Source organism: Perna viridis, chromosome 3 (assembly GCF_037379345.1).
Source record: "Perna viridis isolate PV_CMFRI_1.1 ecotype Kerala chromosome 3, ASM3737934v1, whole genome shotgun sequence".
Classification (NCBI taxonomy): domain Eukaryota; kingdom Metazoa; phylum Mollusca; class Bivalvia; order Mytilida; family Mytilidae; genus Perna; species Perna viridis.
Genome location: NC_142447.1, coordinates 6,520,082 through 6,535,273, shown reverse-complemented (window position 1 = coordinate 6,535,273; position 15,192 = coordinate 6,520,082). Strand labels below are relative to the sequence as shown.

Here is a 15,192-nt window from a genome sequence, read left to right as displayed (position 1 = left end):
GGTTATCAAATAATAACAAGTAACAACATTATTTTGCTTTTAGACTCAAAACATTGTCCCATTGTGTTCATGCTTCAACGATTGGCTGGTTTAATTAAGTGTGTCACATAGACCCTTTTGTGCTAACGTTGGGGTATTCTATGATCATGCGTAGAGCATGCTCAATATACCCTTCTGCGAGGAAAATTCTTTTATTCTACCCAAACTCTACCTCGCGGAAGTGTATATTGAGAATGCTCACCAACTTACCACAAAAGGGTATATTGCGTATTCAATCACAATCAATGGCGGTCGGACATGTAAACATTCAAGCAGTGGCTTTGGCTTAAAGTGATAATATGACATTGGCATATTAAAGCCTTATGAACAGTCAATATGTTTTATTTTCTCAAATAGGGAGATTGCAGTATAAAATTCTTTTAAGTGATATCTGGTGAACCACAACAGAAATCGTGCTCATCTGTCTTTTATTCATCTTACACATTTCCTACTAAATTCGAACAAAAATTATCTTATCTGGCAATTTAAATCTTCCCAAGAATGATCATAGTGTTAGTCAATTGAATTGATTGCTGTCAATCATGACCAGTCGCATAATAAATGATGATCGTCCACGTACATTCTTGGCCATTTTACGAACTCGTTCGGATGAATTCTTATGCTGTTATGACTATACACATCAATTCAATATTTCAAATATATTCTTTGTCCCCGAGATTATCATCAACCCAGTAATATAATTAATGATTTTAACAAGGCTGGATTTCCGCTAGAATCTTGGTTCCCTCGATTACTTTTTCAACATTAATGCTCGTACTAGTTTTTGTCAACCATGCTTGAAATCTCTTTTGCTCACTTTGTCAACCATGAACTCTATTTTGATCACTTTGTTAACAATATCCCTTTTGATCATTTTGTTAACAATATCCCTTTTGATCATTTTGTCAACCATATTCTCTTTTGATTACTATTTAACAATGACCTCTCCTTTTCCCACTTAACTAACGATAATCTCTCTTTTGATAATTTTTTCAACCGTGAAACCTCGTCTGATTACTTTGTCAATCATTATCTTATCTCTCTTTTAAATGTCTTTTTTAAATCATAAACTCTATTTTGCTTACTCTCTCTGCCCACTTTATCAACAATGCTCTCCTTTGCTCACTTTGTTAACAATTATCTCTCTTTTTCTCACTTGTCAACCATACACTCTCTTTTGATCACTTTGTCAACCATGAACTCTCTTTTGATCACTTTGTCAACCATGAACTCTCTTTTGCTTACTTTTGTTAACAATGATTTTTTGGGTTCTGTATAACTTAGTAAAATGATCTCTCTTTTGCTCACTTGATTAAAAATGATATCCCTTTGATCATTTTGTCAACCACGAACTCTCTTTCTATTTTTTTTAACAATGCCCCTTTCTTTGCCCACTTAATTAACAATGATCTCTCTTTTGATCATTTTTTCAACCATGAACTCTCTTTTGATTATTTTTTCAATCATGATCTCTCTTTTGATTGCTTTTTCAACCACGATCTCTCTTTTGATCACTTTTTTAATAATGAACTCTATTTTGCTCACTCTCTCTGCCAAATTTGTAAACAATGAACTCTCCTTTGGTCTCTTTGTTAACAATTATCTCTTTTTTTATCACTTTGTCAAACATGAAACCTCTTTTGCTCACTTTTTCAACTTTGAAATCTCTTTTTATCACTTTGTCAACCATGAACTCTCTTTGTTTTTTGGTGGAGTCCGTTGCTCATTTACTTTTGTTGCTTTGTGTGTATGATTTTAGTTACTTTTTGTTCTGTGTTGTGTATGTCTGTTTTCCGTGTCTGGTCTTTGTCTCTGGATTGCATTCTTTTGATTACCTCTATGACATCCGTTCCCTTGATTACTTGCTCAGTTTGTTAATGATGATCTCTTTTTTTATTATTTTTTGCTCACTTAGTCAACAACGATCTCCTTTTTGCCCACTTCTGTAATAAGCCCCCTTTTTATCACTTGCTCAACCATGAACTCTCTTTTGCTCATTTTCTCAACCATGAATCCTCTTTGGCTCCCTTATTAGTTGTTAACAATGATATCTTCTTTGCGCCCTTGGTTAGCAATGATTTCTAATTTTATCACTTTGATGACCTTTGCTAATAATGATTGTACTTCTTGATTCCTGTACAATGCTTATTAACCTTGCTTAAGTTATTTAAATGTAGATCACATAGATCACAAGGATAATAATAATGGAAATATGGCAATCAATGATTGATTTTTTTCTCTTCTTTAATATCAGTTATGTTTTTTTGGGCCTCATCGATAACTTAGCAGGAAGAATTGGTAGAATCACCAGCATAAGACATGGACCAATACATGTCATGCTCATTGATTTTGGTCAATCTAATAAAGTTTGATCTTGCTATTTGTTCCATTATGTCTCAATAAAAATCTAAATGAATACTCGTGTTTTTACCTTCAAGTACGGTTTGAAAATTATAAAAGCTGAAATTTACTTTTCATACCAGAAGGGTCACACGAACAGAAAGAAAAATTGAATGATCGAACATATAATGCCTGGATGGAACAATTAGTAGTCTAGTATTTCGGTTAATATCCATACGTATTGTGTTTTGGCCAACGCACGGTTTTTGATCAACATCGTCCATATATGTTTTATCTGAAATACACCGAGACCATATCAATTGAGTTTTACACACCATGGCTACATTTATAATATCAATTTTATATTTATTTCATGATAAAAATATATTGCAAATCACTTTGATGAATGGCACCCTAGAATCTTCTATCCTTAATGGACTAATTTGTTGTACATCAAATTACAAACCAATGGGAGTAATATATCAATTTTACACTTTGCTTCGATTTACGATGGAAATACCAAGAGCACATCATTTAAAAGCAACATTACGTTAAGCGATAGACTTTGATTGCCAATTTGTATAAGTGAATTAGTCCGAAATCATTGTATCAAAATTATGAATGATAATTAAGGAAGCGCTTTTTTAGAAACAACTTCTACTTTCATTCCAAGTACACATATTGTGTCATAACCATGAGATGTTGTCTTGACTTATTGCATGACAATTGCGTGACGAAGTAAATGCATACCAATATATTAAATAAAATGTATACGGTGCAGCATTACATCATTGCAAATGACAAACCCTGAACAAATGAGGAAACTTTATCCAATATTGGCACATTTTATCCAATCACGAACTAAATATAATATTATTTGCCGAAACTTGCCGTAGCACATAAAGCAAAAACTCTAAAACACCGAGGCTCGCATCCTTGTATTTAACATTGAGCTGAATTAATATAGTTCCTTTGACATACCTTGGTGGAACCTATTTCAAAAGTTTTGGTTTTGAGTACTTCTTGCATAGAAATTATTTTTGAATTTTGAACTTTCTTAGTATTTGATTCTAAGGCTGTTGATGAGAGGTTACTCACTGAAACACATGCACAGCATTACCGAACTTAGCAATATTTTATGATTGTCATGTTTTTTTTTTTTAGATTCTGGTTAAACCCTGAATAAGGCACGTGTAGCTGAATATAAAGAGTAAATTAATATAGTGTGAGACCATAAACTCTTCAACTATTCAAAGTGTGCCATCTAACAGTAATAAAGCCTAGGTCACATTTTTCAACCTTCGTCATACCGTAATACTTATCCTTGTCATTGAATAAAAACTTTTTCTGAGCAACTCGGCGGGTGTTTCTAGAAAAGCAGAGGACGCTTATCCTACCGGTGCACCTGGTCCATGCTCCCAGTTTTTAGTGGAGTCCGAGTCGCTCATTTGCTTTTGTTACTTTGTATGTGTGATTTTAGTTGCTTTATGTTCTTTGTTGTGTATGTCTGTTTTCCATGTCTGGTCTTTGTCCCTGGTTTACATTCTTTTGATTGCCGCTATAACCTTGGTTCCCTTGATTACTCTTCCATAAGAACTATATCTATGCTATACAGTTAGTGCATTCTAATTATTACAATCTTTTTTAGATAAGTTTCCTGAACTATTTCTGTGATTATACAACATCTAAGCTCGTTTGCTTTACTTGTAAGGTTGGTAAGTACTCTTTGGACTGCTACATGAAAGAGAAGCTGCACTCGTTTTTGCCTATAAAATTTCATTTTTAGCTACAAAAAGGTAACAATTTCCTTATAGTTGTGATTGATCTGTTTGATTCTTTTCTCAAACACAGAATAATTCCAATTGTTTATGTAATGTTTTTATTTGATTGGTCAAGATCAAGAAAATCAAATAGTTTATATTTTGTGTAAAAGCACGTGGCGTATTAATTTATTAAGAAACAAATTAGTGGAATTGAGATTGACACCAAAGAAGGTGAAAACTTATCTGTAATATACACTATTCTATATAAATGATAAGGTTATCAATATTTTCAAAGCGATCCGTATTCAAAACATAATGAAAGTTTGATTAACTTTTATACAAAGGAAAAATAGATTGCTGCATATTTTTATGTGATTTAAAAATAACAAAGCATACGCACAAAAACCATAAAGTAAGCATACGATTACATCAGATGTCTTTAGTTTATTGCTTTATGTTATGAGTTTTCCCCATCATTGAAGAAGGTGTGTTGACCTGTAAAATTTAAATTGTTCTTTGCTTAGCTTTTTATGGATGACTCTCATTGGCAATCATACCACATCTCATATTTTTATACCATTGCTTATGTTTTGAAAGGTATTGCATTCAAATGCGACGATGTAGCATCTACCAATGACGTGATACAGTACATTAAGTCATCAATGGAGGGAAGTTTGGATAATCTAGCTGGAACCATTCAAAGGATTGCAAAGGTAGTAAAATTACATAAAATATGTGATGTGAAAGAGAAATCAAGAAATCAAACAAACATCTTCATACTTCTCGTATCTTCACATACTCTCAGAGAATCGACGGAAAAGATTACTCGTATAGTTTGGTCAATAGTTATCCTTTACCATCGATCTTTTAGCGTAGACCAAGATATGAGGCTAACTTCACAATGTCTGTAGTATCCTTTATTTCAAGTTCTTTGGGGTTGATACGATGTATAAATTTTCCCAAACTAGATTTGTTTAACAATAATTCGTCATCTTTATAGCTGAAACTGAGATAAAATGATCTGGCTAAATGATGTTCCTTCTTTTGTATCAGATCAGCTATAAAGTCAGCCTCATAAGTGTGGAGGAATAGATCATCGTGACCGAATGACATGCAAAAATTAGCAAATGATAACCTGGAGTCAACTTTTTTTCAGAAGACCCTCTGAAACTCTCTGGATCCGAACCCGTATGTGAGGTAATTTTCATCATTTGGCGTCCGCCGTCGTAAACTGGCATAAATACGATGCAGGTACAGACAAAATTGTTTAATCCTTGTATAAAGTTATATGAATGAAATGCGACCTTTAACCTCTAATATATATAATAAATACTACAAACTCTAATAAAGGTATACTTCACTATCCTGACGTATTTACAGATAACATATTGTAACAATCAGCCTGTACTATAGTATAAAAATTCTCTGAAAATAATGTAACAATATTAACAGTAAAGAAATTCAGACAATTTACAATTTTTTAAAAATAAAATTAGAAATACCAATTAGGCTAGATTTTGGATAAAACACATTCTTAATTATGAATTACATATTGAATAATCTGAATTACATATGTACGTGACCTTATAAAGATATAGACCCATAACTTCAATGGTCATATCAATCTCAAATCAAATATGGTGTACATATTTCCTGAAGAGAAGCACAGTATTTCTGAATTAAATAAGGATACTAGGATACAAATATTCACAAATCAGTAGCCCACTAGGGAAACATAAAAATACAACGGTTATTTATAAAGAAAATAGAGTAAATTATTGAAAGAATACAGCGTGTTAACGCACATACAGAACAGTAAAACAGTAATTTATAATGGTTTGGCGGACACAGCCTCAGATCCAAGTCTTTTAACAAAGAAATTTCTTTATAATTCATATTAGTAACAACATGTATGGGTCTGAATTTATTTCAAACTAGAATGTCATCTGAAGTATGCACCATGACACGATGCAAATGATTCAGTCAACACCTGTCCAGTACAAGTACTGCACAAAATGCATACTTGTCACCTGTACATGGTGTAAAGGAGAGTTTCTTTACATAGTATATGGTTTCACTAGAGTGACGAATAGCTGTTTGCACAATAGCCGTAGTCAACAGAAATCAATTAAAGTTCATATTTAATGGACATAATTTAATTGAAATTAAGAATTATAGTTGTCTTAAATATTTATAAATCATTATCGAAATGCATGAATGTTATTAAATAACACTATAACAATAAAGTTGAAAAGGATCGCACTTTCCGTATGTCCGTTACACCCTTCATTTCGTTCATTATAAAGCTAAGACAACATAGCTTCGATGATATAATTTGACTGTCTTTGTGGATGTAAACCACAAAAATTCCAAAAATCTTCGGTAACGCAGTGAAAGCTAGTTACTATTTTATTAGTTCCAGGAGAACATTTTTTTTTAATTTGTAGAGGCCTATCCTAATACACTGGACATTTTTTGTAATATCCATATCTATATTGCCTTATAGGAATTATAATATCAACTGAAAGGGTTTTATGTCTATAAATGTAGCTACAGCATGTACTACAAGTATTATGCATGGTTTTCAAGATAAAAGTTGCAGAATCCAGTCTTTGTTCACACTACACACAATTACTTTAAAACTCTTCCACCAATTTTAATAAAATTTTATTAACTGTGTTTTTATTCGACTTAGAAACATTTGCTCTCACATAATGATTTGACATTGTTCCATTGTCAATGCATGTTCATAGACACTTAGTTTAGTGACATGATTGCTTGTTTAGATAGAAAAATATGTTCTGAACTTCAAATGGATTCATATATTTACATTCCAATTAAAAATCCTTGCGTTTCAGTGTTGTTGGTCTCCCTTTGAGGTTCTTTTAATCATTTCTTTGCTATTTGAGTTAGACTTTAAGACGTTCATGATCACGTTTAAAAAATAAGTAAGATTTGCATTATCTTTATGACGTATCATTTCCGAACGATGATTTTGTCCCTTGTCTGATTTGTTTGCATTGTGCACTTTGCCGTAAAACTATCTCTGAAGTTTCACCGACGCTCGGATTTTGCTCCTAATTTCGGGGATTTTATACATCGCATCTACCCCAAAGAACTGGAGATAAAGGATACTACAGACATTGTGAAGTCAGCCTCATATCTTGACCTACACTTAGAAATCGATGGTAAACGAAAACTATTGACCAAACTTTACGACAAACGTGATGACTTTTCATTCAAAATTGTCAACTTCCCTTTCATCTGTGGCAACATTACTTCAGCACGGCACCTGCGTATGGAGTGTTCATATCACAACTCATACGTTATGCCAGAGCTTGCCGAAACTACGCAGACTTTTTGTATCGCACTAGAAATCTGACAAGTAGGCTTCTGAAACAGGGTTATGTTGCTACAAGATTGAAGTCATCACTACAGAAGTTTTATGGTCGTCATCATGAAATCGTGGATCGTTATGGTGTATCCATCTGCACCATGAAAACTGATTTATTCAACGAGTCATAGTTTTCCTTTCCTCGTTTGTCAACCCTGTACTTGACTTTTTATGAGCAACTCGGCGGGTGTTTCTAGAAAAGCAGAGGATGCTTATCTTACCGGTGCACCTGGTCCATGCTCCCAGTTTTTAGTGGAGTCCGAGTTGCTCATTTGCTTTTGTTACTTTGTATATGTGATTTTAGTTACTATATGTTCTTTGTTGTGTGTGTCTGTTTTCCATGTCTGGTCTTTGTCCTTGGATAACATTCTTTTAATTACCCTATAACCTTGGTTCCTTTGATTACTCTTTTAAATCGTGAGTTTCCAACAATTACAAATAGTGCATTTTCATGATTGATTGACTGCCTATTTTCAAAAAGTGTACTATTTAGGATCACGAGAATGGCATATATCAGTGACGTCATAGGGAATTATAAGTCATCATCATTATTTCAGGAACTGTAAAAAACGTTGGATAAAGGTGATATAATCTTACAAACAAACTTATTAACATGTATGATTGCATACATAGAGGAATTAAAACAGAAGCGTGAATAATTCGAAAAAGAAGTAAAGAAATTAAGATATGATATTTAAAACCATTCGGAGAAATTACCAAGGAAGTTGATACAAATGTTGGCAGAAACCGAGGAACAAGCATTTAAAAAAAAATGAGGAGCATAAAACGTACAGACAAGCTAATACTTAAGAAAACGTCAAGATACAAACTTTGCTAAAATTAATGCTTACGCATCTGATCTTTAATCATTTGTATAAGTGATAAGGTCGATAAGGAAGTGGCTTCGAAAACAAAATATATTGAATCGTTAAGAGGACCACCCTTGCACCGTAGATGAAAAGTTACAACATACTAGTATATTTTCTGAAAAAAAGGCAGGATTGAAAATTTCATCCTAGTTCCTCCCCTCATAAGTTTGAAATGGTTGCTCCCTTAAATCTGTCTTTTTTCCGATTACCCAACATTGATAGTCGCACATATACTAGTGGTTGATGAACAAAGCGTAACAATAAGTAATCTTTCCAAGGAGATACACAACTTGTGTCTCCATATCGAAGCCAGGAAGTTAAAATTGTCTGAATTATCTTGACCAGATAATCTTACTCGTGTACTGTAAATTATAATTCTAATTCTAAACGGGCCACGAGTAGTTTACAATAAACGAAATTATTTGACGAAATTTTATTGTGCTGGAGACCTGTTTTAAAAAGTTATGAGTTTAAACAAAGATTTGGGAGTGAATAACTATGATATTTAAGATGAAGGTGTACTTTTTTTTATCTTTTTTTTCTATCTTAATTTTCTTATCAATCTAGTGCCATAGTCCCTTAAAGTTTGCAAGTTTGCTGTATTTTCTTAATTTTGATATGTTGAATGCATTCTTTAGAGTGGCCTATTCAGGTAATTTATGACATATACAGGTATCAAGCTATTATATGGGCCTTATGACATGCTATCTAGAACAGGGGAGCCAATTGGGGTTTATGATACCTTCAAACATATCTGTAAACATTTTCAATAGATATTTATTAGTTATACAACATCTGATCCTTAGGAATTAAATAAATTAAAAAAAAATACTTTTGTTCAATTTGGTATAAAATAAAAACAAAATTGTGTTAATTTGATATCCTTTTTACTACCGTATAGCTACCGTCATGTTTAATGAACCGTTTCATGGTCAACAAAATGGTAGACATATTCGCTTCATTTTAAACAAAAGTTTGGATTGCCATTTATCATTCTTTGAACATCGGTAAGTTATTAAAGGTTTTATTTAAACTGTTTTGTTACTGGTGTACTGTGAATTGATAGAGAAAGGAATAAACTATACTCGGTGTCAGTGGCATAAAATAATGTTGAAATATGAATCAAAATATGTCTACAACTTAATTGACATCTACCGTTTATTAAATTGTGTAAAATGACTTGCACATTCATAAAACAAGAAGGTATCTTCCTACAGTATGAATTATTAAAAAATGATCACGTTTAAATCCTGCACTACAAAGTTTACATTGTCAAATATGCCGTAATTCTGTTAACACCAAGACATTTTTTTATTGCTGCTAGTAGTTGTTTTACATATTTACTGAATGAAAATTATTTTAGCAAGTTTTTCAAAGGGACACAACCCACCAACACCCGACAACCTGGTTGGCGGTCTCATTGGGGAAAGGAAAAAATTAAACATTTTTCTTTAAAACGTAAACTATTTACACCTCGGTAAGTAGCTAAATGGTTTGAAATTAATTATTCAAAAGTAACCACGTACTTACCACAGTAACAATAAATTAAATGTTTTGAATTTGAAATCTGCTGCTGTCCATTGCTCCAAACGGACAGTAAACCAGTCTGTCGGGTTGCAAGGTTTCTTCCCTTTGCTCAAAATTTCAAAAAACGAAATCAGAGTCGGGAATATGAAAAATGTCTTTTTAAACAAAACAATACTTTTCCGCCAAATTTCAACAATTCTGATGAAGATTATTGTTTCTTGTTTTTTTTTTCAAATTCGTGAAAAATTGCATTTTCGTCTAAATCCAGCTATCAACAATAGGCCCTTAACAGCAAGAACATGGCGGAATTATAATGAGATTCCTCGCAAGGTATTATAGAAATTCTATTTAGATACAAAAATCCTATTATATATTTCAGAAACTTTAAAATGCTATACATGTGTTTTAAGGAGTTACCTCTGATCTTTAGTAAAATGCAATACAAATAAAAAGAAAGAGAACTCTCGACAATAGAACGGCTGAAAAAAATATTAAACCAATAATGTTCTTGATAGGGAAATGTTTGTTTTCAAGGACTTATTACAAATTATAATAATACCCAAATACATTTTGAAATCAGAAGACATTTGATAAATCTCCTCTTGATTTTTCCCTTAGACTAAACATAGATTATAAAGGGCATACATTTGAAATCAAAACTTTCTGATAAACGTGATGCTTGTAAACTTCCCCTTTCTTAGTCGCAATACACCATCATTTCCAGCCCATGGAGTACATCTTTCACAGTTGACCTGTTACTGTTGCGCCTTTATATTTATTCACGGGCCGGCCTACTTTGTAGAGCGAGCCTACTGCAAAATAAGCTGCTAAAGAAGAGGTGTTATAAATTTTTTGTTGATATTAACACTGCGTAAGTTTTACGGTCGTCATGATAATTTGATTGACTGGTATGAAGTTTTCATCTCACAGATGAGACAAGATATCCTCATTAGATTTCATAGGTTCATATTGTAAGCGTTTTAGTGTTTGTGTGCTGCCTTGTTTCCCTTGTTTTAAGATTTTTTTTGTGTTCAAGGAGGTAGATCTAGGGTAAGGGACACATCTCTTACAAATCATTGGGGTGTTGTATTCAGCATTTTAGATCAATCTCATGTAAGCATCAAAATAACTAAGACAGATGAAATTGATTATGATACAAATATATTACCAATTTTAGGAGATGTCCGTTACCCTAGGTCTACCTCCTTTAATGTATATTAATCTGTTGTCTACATTATATAAGTTGGTTGTGTTTGTTTCCTTTTTTCGCGTTTTGCCCAGGAAATAAGATTTTGATGTTTCTGAATTCCCCTTTCATAATAAATACCAGTCCACTTAAGATTCAGACACTGCCAATGGTAAAGTGATTGATATGCTATACTTTAACATAACTATAATCATTTCTGCACTTAGATCTACGCTTTTTAAAAAATTCATACATTTATCTCCCACTAAAATCCACCAAATGAAGAATGAAAACTCTTGCAAAGTTCCAATTTCATGCACACTCTGTATAATTCTTGTTCTCAAAGGCGCAACTACAAATGAAAAACTTAGAGTGGTTACGTGATCTTTTACTGTTTCTGAACAAGAAATAAAACTGAATTCGGTGGGTGTTTGACATGCACGAATCACCTTCTGTCTGCATTTTCGAAAGATTGCTAATTAAAGCTTCAGCATTTTCTTGCCGCTTTTTATTCGGTGGTCTTCTCAATTATTAAGTTTCGAAGTGTTTCCTGTTGTATAATCTGTTAGTTGTATGTGCGGTATGTGCTTGGCATCCTTAGCTTGTTTTGATAATAATACCCTATAAGTAAAACAAATGAAATAAACTTAGGGTTTTTCTATTTTTTTTTTTTTTTTTTGTTTTATTTTGTTTATTTTCTCAATGTAATTGTTGCTTGGCGGTGGAATGAGGATTAATCGAAAGGAACACAAATGGATGGTGAAAAAATATAAGTACGTTATACGCCACGAGTACGAATCAAATATCATGATTTTGATTTTCGTGTCAAATCATGTAACCCACCTCGCTTCTTCGAGAGGATAGTTCAGACATTTTGAAAAGGTATGGTCAAGATATTTTCCAGAAAATGTGAGGGTTCCAGGCTAATAATAGTATTTGCTTTTTTATTCAAACTTTACACGCAATTTACAGTTTCCAATAAAAATCTGCTACTGCATCTTCTGTACATTCCTGACAGACACAAAATAGAGTGTAAGAATATTTCCTTATTAAAAATCTTGTATTTGCACTTTATTTCTTTCCCGACGGCCATCGTCATCCCTCTTTCTTTGTAAAGTTTCTGTGTAATTTACTAATAAAATTGTGATCTTTCTTGTACTTCATTCAACTGACGATGTATTTTTCAGGACGATGGCAAGTAAAAACCCTCCTGCTTGTGCCATATGTGACCACCACAAAATTTCTAAACTTGCCGTTATCTGGTGTAACCAATGCAATGAAGGGTTATGCGATGAATGTCGGAATCACCACAGGATTTCAAAGTCTTCCAAAAACCATGATACAATTACAATAGAAAATTATCTACATTTACCTCCAGACGTTGCCAACATTGAGCAGTCATGTGAAAAACATGACGAAAGTTTTATCACATTTTGTCGCATACACGATTGTCCATGTTGCAAAATATGTATGATCCAGGATCATAAGAAATGGGACGCTTTAGCAGACATCAGTGACGTCATAGAAAATGTAAAGTCATCTGCATTATTTCAGGAAGTAGAAAGAAATTTGAATTATGTTTCTAAAACGCTAGAAAAAATACTTACAGAAAAAAATCGAAACGTCCAAGAAATAAAACAGAAAAGAAAGAAAATAGAACAAGAAATAGGAAATTTGAGAAAAGATCTTCAAAGTTTTTTAGACAAGTTACATGGGAAGCTGTTGCGTGATCTAATCGACACCGAGCAAAAAGCAATAAAGGAATTAAAAAAACAAGTTACCAATTTGGAATCTGATAGGAAGGATATTATCAGAGAACAAGAAAACTTTGACAAAATAACGAATCATGCTTCCGAATTACAAGCTTTCCTTTATGTAAAAAAGATGGAAGATAGGGTTTCGACGAAAACAAAATTTCTCGGATCCTTAAAGCAACAGAATGTTTTGGATCAAGTTAGTATTTCTGTGAACGTTGAACAAACTTTGAAGGATTTAAGGAAAAATATATCCAGTTTTGGCAAGATACAAGTAAAGAAAGAGAAAACGGAAGTTTCCTTTGAGCCAGTTTTACAAGCCCAAATTTTGGCCCCTCTGCCGAAACGTAACACGTCTTTCGAACATGTAAATCTTTCCTGTGATAAGACCATTGATATAAAAAGGACTATGGTTTCTGGTTGTACTATTATCTCTGACGATAGAATAGGAATTCGTTGTCGTAATGTAGAATTTGAATCTGAGTGGCGCAGCAGTATTGTTTTATGAACACTGAAGGTGTAATTGACACCGAGACAAAAGCCTTTGAAGGTTGGGAATTTGATATAGCACATTACGAAATGGACAACACCGTAATAGCTACACGCAACTTCGAAAGTATGGCAGGGCTAACAGTCATTGATGCGAACAATGGAGAGGAAATGCGACGTTTTGATCTAGACGAATACTTACATCCAGTAAGCCTTGGTGGAATAGCCATTCAAAATGAAACTGCAATATGCTGTTCAAGTGTAGGAGTTCTAGAAGTTGAATTAGGAGGTGGCTCAGAAAATAGTATAATCAATGATACTCCTCTTGACAAAAACTGCTATATTGATGCAGATGAGGAAAACATATATTTCTCGAATATGAATTCCGGAACAGTCACCTGTTGTGATTTCAATGGTGACATCAAATGGATCTTCAAAGATGAAATACTTCAATATCCTAGTGGAATTGGCGTTGACAGCGACGGAAACGTTTATGTAGCAGGGTACCAGACAGATAATATTGTAGTTATTTCCGCTGACGGAACAAGGAGTAGGGAACTCTTAACGAAAGAAAACTGCATAGACAAACCGAGAGCCTTGTGTTTGGACAAAAAGCGGAACAAACTGTTGGTGGCTAATTCGTATAACGAGAAAACATTATTGTGCAGTGTTTACCAAGAATCTTTTCATCTGAATGACTTTTATGTTTAATTATGCAAACATGGAGTGTGTCGTTGGTTGTCCGGGGAGCATCTTCCTTCTTGTAATTTTGTACATATACATTAAAATTTTGTATAAGAAATGTTTAAATCATTTGTATGAAAGAGTAATCAACGGAACCAAGATTCGAGCAGATATCATAAGAACACAATCCAAGGATAAAGACTAGACAGGGAAAACAAACAGTATATAACCAAATTAACACGTACCAAGAAATAAAAGCAAATGGGGAACTCGGAAAAGAAAGGAAGCATGGACCAGGTGCTAATGGAGAAGCGTAGAAGCGTTCTCTGCTTCATCGACTGACCATCGCATAGAAACTCAGTGAGTTAAGATTTCAGTTCCAATGATACAAACAATTGTGTCCCTTACCGTAGGTCTGCCTCCTTAAAACGAAGACATATTTTTGAAGGGACATAAAATTGACATTGATTTTGTGGTATTGTGCATTTTGTAGAAAATGGAGGACCAAGAATATCGAATTTCGAAATTAAGTACATGTGATGAAGGTGCTTTAAAAGAACTTAATAGAACTTTCAAGCATTTATTACTATAATAGGAAATTTAAGGTCTATTCTCAGTTGAAAAGAAAGCTTTTCTTTTTATGGGAAAGTTTTAATTATATCAATGAAATATTGTTTGCGAATATTGTGGTTTACACTAGAAATTTAAAGCAAACATTGTGTTTCATATCGTAAAAAATGACAATGTGGAGATAACGAACCACTGACGGATCCAGAGGCGGGTGTAGGAACGATATCTTCTTGGAATTTTTAAATAAGACTTCGTGCAAAACTTTTAAAAGCCATTGGTCACATCAGGATTCAAAAGAAATTTGAATATGATGAAGACTTTTATGCACATTGATTTGATAGTTTTGGACATATTATAGCATAGTAAATGCTCTAATTGACATGGTAAAAGAAACACTATTTTAACGTAGTATTTTGATACACGGAAAAAAAGTTAATTTTATTAAGAATTATCATTATTATAATAAGTATATAATTTTTCATTTTAATTAAGAGCATTTTTTTTTGCCCTTTTCTATATTTGGGTAATTCTTTTAGATGAGCCAGCACTTACATTTCATCTCTGATTTTAAAACAAA

At 33.1% G+C, this 15,192-nt stretch overlaps 1 pseudogene across 1 annotated transcript; it reads left to right on the top strand.

Annotated features, from left to right (window-relative positions):
* The first annotated feature begins 9,285 nt into the window (after positions 1-9,285).
* Positions 9,286-14,163, top strand: LOC148620818 (uncharacterized; annotated as a pseudogene). The gene is made up of 2 exons (XR_015920962.1): positions 9,286-9,412; positions 12,306-14,163. The product of XR_015920962.1 is annotated as an uncharacterized LOC148620818 (transcript).
* The last annotated feature ends 1,029 nt before the right edge of the window (positions 14,164-15,192 follow it).